Source organism: Aristolochia californica, unplaced genomic scaffold, assembly GCF_029961685.1.
Source record: "Aristolochia californica isolate CCGP_79_NKW_82.1479 unplaced genomic scaffold, dmAriCali1.0.hap1 SCAF_4, whole genome shotgun sequence".
NCBI classification, from domain to species: domain Eukaryota; kingdom Viridiplantae; phylum Streptophyta; class Magnoliopsida; order Piperales; family Aristolochiaceae; genus Aristolochia; species Aristolochia californica.
This window is the reverse complement of record NW_027182103.1, coordinates 35,911,364-35,920,170: the sequence shown is the minus strand read 5'-3', so window position 1 is coordinate 35,920,170 and position 8,807 is coordinate 35,911,364. Positions and strand designations below refer to the sequence as shown.

Genomic DNA, 8,807 nt, shown 5'->3' with positions numbered 1-8,807 from the left:
ATAGAAAAGACTCCAGAGAATCGTTGACATCTAATTCTGCCCTACATATCGAAACTAGGGACAAGAACTTCGAGAGGAATTCCAACAAGTGCAATGGTAGAGGGAAGTCAAGGAATGGCAGAAGCAAGTACAAATTCGGAAGGAATGTGGAATGCTGGAATTGTGGCAAGTTTGGTCACATAAAGAAGAACTACAGAACACCAAAGAAGGATGAAAAGAAAAGGAATGTTGCAAATGCAGTGACTGAAGAGGTACAAGATGCTTTACTCTTGTCGGTTGATAGCCCTATTGACTCTTGGGTGTTAGATTCAGGAGCTTCTTTTGACACTATCACACATTGTGAGAACATGGAGAATTATGTTGCTAGAGATCATGGGAAGGTATATCTTGTTGATGGAGAACCTTTGGATATTGTCAGTATTGGTAATGTCAGTTTGAGGATATGAAATGGGTCAGTGTGGAAAATTCACTAGGTTAGACATGTACCAAAACTGATGTGCAATCTGATCTCAGTAGGGTAACTTGTTGATGAAGGTCATAATGTGACTTTTAATGGTGCTGCCTGGAAAGTCACTAAGGGAGCCATGGTTGTTGCACAACGAGTTAAAACACGAACTCTTTACATATCTTCCAGTTGCAGAGACACAGTTTTAGTTGTTGATGTTGTTACTAATTATGATTTGTGGAATTATAGGCTCAATCACATGAGTGACAAGGGAATGAAAGTGTTTTAGTCCAAAGGGAAGCTACTAGTTTGAAAACTGTAAACAACATTTGGTACGAAGGTAGTATTTTCGACAAGCAGAAAGGGTTAGCTTTTCTAAGGTTGGAAAGGAGCAAAAGACAGCTAAATTGGAGTTGGTTCACATTGATGTGTGGGGTCCTTCAATTGTTACCTCCCTTGGTGGTTCTAACTACTTTGTGACATTTATTAATGATGCAAGTAGAAAGGTATGGGTTTATTTCCTGAAAAAGAAATATGATGTCTTTGCTACATTGAAGAGATGGAGAACAATGGTTGAGAATGATATAATTTTGAAGGTGAAGTGTTTGAAGTCAAATAATGCGGGATAATACATAGATGATGATTTCAAGCAGTACTTAGCTGATAATTGAATCAAGATAAAGAAGACCATTCCTGTAAAACCTCAACAGAATAGTGTCACTGAGAGGATGAACAAGACTTTGAATGAGCATGCTAGGAGCAAGAGATTACATGCAAGATTGCCAAAGATGTTCTGGTTTGAGGCTGTTAGCACCGCTATCTATTTGATCAAAAGAGATCTTTCAACACCATTGGATTGAAAAATACCGGAAGAGGTTTGGAGCGGCAAAAGAGGTAAATCCTTTTTGAAAATTTTTGGTTGTGTTTTTTATATTTTTTAGAAGATGGGCTCAAGCCCACAAGTCCAAGGAAAGAAATCCCACACGTCTAAGTGGTGGCATATGGTTACATAAGGAGGATTCTCATAAAGATGGCATGAAGTTGTAAATACTCTTCTTTTTTATGTCTCTTCTTTTTGCCCCAAAGGGCATTGTAAAAGATATAAATAGAGAGAGGCATTGGCTAAAAGGTAGAGCATTCACGCGCTCTCCTCCTTTTCGCCAAATTCGTCCAAGCTCTCCTTCTCTTGGTAGGCGCTCTACCTCTTCCACCTCGTCCAAGTTCTCTCCATTGGTGGTTGATCCCTTATCTCTCTCTCTCTCTTCTTCTTCTTCTTAGTTATATTTAAGTTCTTTTCATGGGATCCTAAATTCTACATGGCATAGAGCAAGGATTTTAGGATCCCCCTTGATGAAGTATAAAAGAAAATATTTATGAAGATTTGTCCAAGAATTACACATAAAAGAAGGATTCCATCCTTGAAGAGATAAGTCAATTCTGATTATCATTTACATATTTTTCTTCTATATGTTCTGGTCTTGATTTCTGAATTACATCAAGACAAGATAATCTTCATATGAGAATTTGTGAAGATTAATCTCTTGTGATTAAGAAGATGTTATAATCTTGATCTTCTTGTAGCTAAATTACAAGTTTGGTCAAGATTGGTTGCTACTAGTGTTTTATCAAGATTGATGAATTCATGGAAATGATTTGCGATTTAGTTACTTACATGTAACTTGGATAAATTTTCTATGAATTGGAATTCCAGCACATGTTGTTGTAAGATCTTTCACACTTGGTGTTGTTCATGGGGTTTGGTTATTTAGTTGGATGATCAACATATGGTTAAATTCCAGCATCTACTTGCCTTTCTACTGTCTTGAACTCCAACGCTTGGTTATTTGGAAGTTGGATTATCCCCATGAGTTGAGAGTTATAAGAGACTTGACTTGCTACTAACGATCTTAAAGAAAGAAAATTGTGGTTTTTAAGTGTTTGGCCACGTTTTTGGAGTTTGGATTAAGTCATAAGTTTTTCAATCTATCCTCTTGAGATTTTTTTTATAGGATATAAGAGGATTTAATTCATTTTTGGATGATGTCTCCACTTGACATAAGCACAAATTATTTGATGATTTAGTGCCTAATCTTGTGGAGAAAATTCTATATCTCACTTTGTAAGTGCTTGATTTGGTCCACGGATCCTTCAAAGTTGCATTAGAGGATTTTTTTTAGACACTTTTTTCCAATTGATCTTGGTGTGGTTTAAGAATTTTTCTTCAAGATGGAGATTGGACATACAAGTAGTAAGAGTGACATACTCAGAATTACTACGACCCCCTTGAGGGGCCTCTTGAATTATCTTAGTGGTCACAATCGGTACAACAAGTTCTCATTACTCGTGACCTTCTCGGTCACTTAAACAAATTCTCTCCTCCAATTGATGAAGAAAATTTATCCTACCTCAAGTGGGTTAAAGATGATAATTTGGTCAGTAGTTGGCTCATAAATAGCAAGGAAAAACATGTAGCCAACAATGTGGTCCACTTGGAAACAACCAAGGATATTTGGGACACATGTGCTAAGTTATACTCTAGCACGACCTCTTTGCAAAAATTATTTGATGTCTTACAAAATATGTTAAATATTAAGCAAGGGATAATATTCATGAGTTTTTGGCCTGGTTTCGGGGTCATCTTCAAGAATGGAAGACCGCTCAACCGTATTCCACCGATATTGCAGTTCAAGAAAGGCAACGGGAAGCCTTGGCAGTAGCCATTTGCTTGACGAATATTAGGCCATATCTTGAGGTTGCTAAAACCCAACTTCTTAGCTCCTCCGCACTTCCAACCTTTGATAAAATCAGTGCTACGTTGCTACAGATCCCTGATCCATCTCCTACCTCCCTTATTGATGCTTCATCAGCTATGTACTCTGGTAATAGAGGTACATCATCCTCCAATCGAGGATGCGACATAAATTTTAGAGGTCACACAAGAGGTGGTAGAATGGTGTTATGCACACAATAAAATTATTATTTTAATTTTTTTCTTTAATTTACTTTATTTATTTCAGTTTTAGGCCACATGGGTATTTTTGGAATATTTTATTTATAGGGGTATTTTTGTAATATTTTATTTATACGGGTATTTTTGTAATATTTTATGTTGAACCCTAACAGGGTGAACCCTATTTAAGGGGTAAGAGTAATGAGAAAGATAAGCATTGATTTTAGGTTAATTTTAGGTTAAACAGGCTTGGAGCTCTCTGAGTTCTAGGGTTTTCGCTTCCCTTTGGCTTGATCTTCGTTTTTTTTCTTCCTCCCTACGAATCCTTGTGTCAGATCAGGGACCGTAACAATTGGTATCAGAGAGGGAACACAATGAGCCATTTAATAGCCTCGGAAGAAGGGATGGTGATGCACATAGAAGTATCTCTAGAAGAATGGATGGCGATGCACAGTGAAATGAGAGAAATGGCAAAGAGCAATGGAGCGGAAAGAATACGGGAATGGCGTGCAGGTTACGTAAAAAAATTCTTGCAAGGAAGCAAATGACTGCCAGAAAAAATGTCATACGACCTCAAATCTCAGATGACGACATATGCCCAGAAGAGGCAGACACTGTTTTAGACGAGCATAAAGGCAAGGGCCAGGAAATTCCAATATTTTCGAGTAGGGAAGTCTAGCGATGACCAAACAAAATTAGTTCCCCGATCATGGAAATCAGACGACAGGGACCCTACACATCAGCAATCAAAGTCGACTTCCAATCCGAAATCGGCCTCAATACTTCCAAAATCAGAAGGTGAAGACACTGCAAATCCAAAATCGGAGGGTTTTGGGGCAAAGCGCCCTTTGGGACGATACGACGAGCGCCAGCCCCTTTTTGCTGCTCTCGGTCTCTAACTTGGAAATCCATCCTCTTTAGAAATTTTAGAAAAGAGGATTTCGTCGAAAGATTTCGTCAATTTGGGTTCAACCTCAAATCGATTCTGTGCAAGACACCATAAAGGTCTATTTTCCACCGTTAACAGGGTAAAAATTCAAGCATCAAAGCCACAACAGGCTGATGTTCGCCATCAAAAACTGAGGAGGAGGCTCCGTCGGCGCCATCGGAAACAACTCCGGTGGGATTTGACTTCTGGCCACCACCTCTCACACTCCCTCTCAACCTCACTCTTGGTCTCGGCAGCACAGCGGAAAACGAAATTCCGAAAAAATTGGGGTAAACTCTTGCGACGAATTTCTCCAAATTTCATCTTCTCTTTTCTCAAATCCCTCTATGATTTACCTAATTCCTCTCCAATGGCTTTGAAATTGTTCCGTGAAAATTTTGGGGCTGAGACGCAAGAGGGAAATTTTTTGGGGATTCCGGGAATGGAAAACACAAAATTTCTATGGATGCTGATTTATTTTTCGATTAATAAGAATAGCACTGACGCGTCTGTTCATCGTCAAGTTGAATTCATTGTATCGAATTTTTTGGATAATATGTGTGCTGCTGCTCGGGCCCTGTTCGTGCTGCATGGGATGTATTCTATTGTGGTGAATGAATACATCAGCAGTGTGGTGGTTTAAGGTACTTTTTACAACAGTAACAGTCCATTTAAAATAGTTGTGTTAATTTTTTTGGATGAATTGTATGATGCTCGACCGTTGTTTGTCATAGTTCTTCAACCTAGTGTGCCTTTTGGAAATGAAGATTTGAAGAGACTATTTGGTGGGTATGGAAACATTACCTGCGCTGTCCTAATGAGAGAAGGGGATGGGACATCCAAATGTTTTGGATTTGTTAAATTTAAGAATGCGGAAGTATGCAGTAGTGCTGTATATAATGAAATTGAATTTGGCAATCTTTTTGTTGAGTTAAAATGCAAAGATGATGTTGCATATGGTGAAGGTTTGCCGGTTTGTTCTATTATTGAGGTGAAATCAAGGGTTGAAGTTTTGACAATAGATCTGGCTCGGCAATTTTCTACAGCAACAGAAGGAGTACCGTTGGAAGCTACCATATGACATGTTGAAGCATACACTGATATAACTGTCATGATGCTCTTTGACAATGGTGCTGTTAGAAGAGCTGCATCAACAACAGGTTTTCTTATTATTATTGCTGGGGATGGTCAAGACCAGCACTCTCCCCAGTTTCTATTGGCTGTGTATACGATGCCCAACGAGTTTGACAATGAATCTTCCTATGACATCATGTTGGGACCCAATAAATGTGGGCCCAATAACAAGGTGCATTTCATCCTCAAGCATATGAATCCCACGATGGGGGAGTTTGTTGCACATCACCTTAAATTTCCTCCTTATGTTCCATTTGATAAGCTAACCATGTGGATTCTTGTGGAGGGGGAGGGATAGAAAATGATCAATTTTCTATCTGCTGCTGATTTTGAGCCTCCACTTATCCCACCTAAGACAATACAAGATCTAGATGATAAGATACTTGAGGATGGGGATGAGAGAGCTAAGATTCCAGATTTTGAAGCTATAAAGCCTATCGAGTGGGATAAAGAGGCTCCAATTGAAATTGAATATGAGGAGGCAAAGCAACCAGACTGATGTGTGGATGATGAATCAGAAGAGATTGATGACCCTGAAGCTAAGAAGGTCGAAGATTCAGAGGTTGATGAGGATGGTGAATGGGAGGAACCGATGATTGATAATCCTAAGTGTGAGTCTATTCCTGGTTGTGGTAAGTGGAAAAGACCTATGAAGATAAACCCGATTTATAAGGGTAAATGGCATGCACCATTGATTGCTAACCCTCACAATAAAGGTTTCTGGCAGCCAAGGCAGATTCCTAACCATGAGTACTTCGAGCTTATAGAATTGACTTTGGGCCCGTTGCAGCTATTGGAATTGAGATATGGACGATGCAGGATGGGGTACTTTTGCCATTATTTTGATAGCTAGGGATGAGGAGACTACAAAATCTGTCAGGGTGACTACATGGAAACCTAAGTTTGAATTGGAGAAGGAAACACAACTGGAAGAGGAAGTTGCTGCATCTGGTGAACTTTCTGGTGTTCCTACGAAGGTCTTTGATGTGCTCTACCGGATTGCAGATATTCCTTTCTTTGCAGCATATAATTTCAAGATGAAATTGAGAAGGAAGATGCTTCGGCCCCACAACCAAGGAGGTGTAGAAGGGAAACATAAAACTACAAGTGGGAGATCCGAAAATTTGACGAGAGTTGGTTACGTCGTTTGAAAAAAATTAAAAAATTAAAAAAATTTCTTCTCTGGGTGGATGCTCTAGTTTTTTAGCCCAGAGGGCTGACATAGATACCGCGGTTGACACTTGAGAATGGATGGAGACATCGACACGGGCAAGCAGACCTACCTTCGAGATTGAGGACAAGCTCGTTCTTCCAGGGGGGTGTAATGTTATGCACACAATAACATTATTATTTTAATTATTTTTCTTTAATTTAATTTATTTATTTCAGTTTTAGGCCACATGGGTATTTTTGGAATATTTTATTTATAAGGGTATTTTGGTAATATTTTATCTTAAACCCTAATAGGGTGAACCCTATTTAAGGGTAAGAGTAATGAGAAATACAAACATTGATTTTAGGTTAAACAGGCTTGGAGCTCTCCTTGACGAGTTCTAGGGTTTTCAAGCTTCCCTTTGGCTTGATCTTCATTTTCTCTTCTTCCTCCCTACGAATCCCTATGAATCCTTGTGTCAGATCCGGGACCGTAACAAATGGGTCCTACCCACTCATGCACTGAGCCTCGCATATGCACCTACTGTGGTGGTTAGAACCACATTTTGGAAAATTATTGGAAGCTTCATGATAAACCTGATTAGGCCACGACTAACCCAACCTCCATTAATGTTGATAAACGAGAAGAAAAGGCTCACTCCCAATCCGGAAAAATGACTCTCACTACTGTAGACTATGTCACATTTCAAAAGATGAAGTCTATTATGGAGTGCTCCCTTCCACCTTTACCTACGACTACAACCACCATTGCCTCATGTATGCTTTCTTCCTCTTCCTCCTCTTCATCTTGGATCATAAACTCTAGGGCCTCCGAACATTTGTTAGGTAACAAACACATGCTCCATTCTTTATCTCCATGTCTTCCACATAATTTTTTTCCTATTGCTAATGGTACCCAAACCAAAGTACTTGGCAAAGGCTCATCGTCTATTACATCCTCTATCCCTCATCAAGATGTCTTATTCGTCCCTCAATTTCCTTTAAACTTACTTTCGGTTAGTCAAATCACAAAAAAATATGAATTGCTCTGTCACCTTCTCACCCTCTTCTTGTACAGTTCAGGATCTAACTACGAAATGGGTGATTGGTGGCAGCCATGACAAAGGGGGCTTGTATTACTTCCATCCTTCCTCCATTAGCTACACTATCATCCTCTACATCCGAGGCACGACTTTGACATAATTGACTTGGCTATCCATCTACACCTTCCCTTTGTCATTTACTTCCTTCGTTAAAGTCCCTCTCTACTTTCAATTGTGAGGTTTGTCAATTAAACAAACACCAAAGGAGAACATATTCTCCTTTGCTGAAAATGACAAGCGTCGCACCTTTTTATTTAGTACACTATGATGTATGGGGACCCTTGTGTGTCTCTAATATTTGTCATGTTAAATACTTTGTTACTTTTGTTGATGATTTTACCTGGGTCACTTGGTTATATCTCTTTAAAGAACGATATGAAATAATTATTATTTTAAAGACTTTTCATGCTATGTTGTTAACTCAATTTGGGAAAAAAATTTAAATCCTTAGGTTTGATAATGCTAAGGAATACTTGTGTAGTGAGTTTCAATCCTTTTGTGAGGGTGATGGTCTTATCCATCAAACATATTGTGCCTACACCCCTCAACAGAATGGTGTTGCTAAAAGAAAGAATCGTCATCTTCTTGAAGTTACTCGGGGCCTCCTCTACTCCATGAAGGTACTTTACTTTTATTGGTCTCATGCTATACTTATGACCTGAATTTTTATCAATAAGCTACCTTCATCTGTTCTTAGTCATAAAACTCCTTACTCTGTATTTTTCCTGGTGAAAACCCCTTTCTCTTCCTCTCAAGGTTTTTGGATGTGCATGCTTTGTCCATGTTACATCTCCTCAAATGAGTAAACTTCCGCTTCGTTATATGAAGTGCATTTTCTTGGGGTACTCTTGCAACCAAAAAGGTTATGTCTATTATAATCCTACCCTTTGGAGGATACTTGTGTCTCAGGATGTGACTTTTTATTAGAACACCTCATTCTATTCCTTGACTGATGCTCCTTTAGGTTTTTCATTTCCTCCTACCACTCCTTGTCCATTGGTTCCCTTTAATGTCGATATTACTCAGCCCTCTGAAGCACCGACTTCCACCTCACCTGTGGAGTTTTTGGATCCTCTCAAGGTACGTCCTTCCCCT

The 8,807-nt window shown here is 39.1% G+C and overlaps 1 pseudogene; it reads left to right on the top strand.

Moving 5' to 3' along the window:
* Positions 1–5,434: 5,434 nt before the first annotated feature.
* LOC137963292 (calnexin homolog pseudogene) lies at positions 5,435–6,608 on the top strand (annotated as a pseudogene).
* Positions 6,609–8,807: the final 2,199 nt, after the last annotated feature.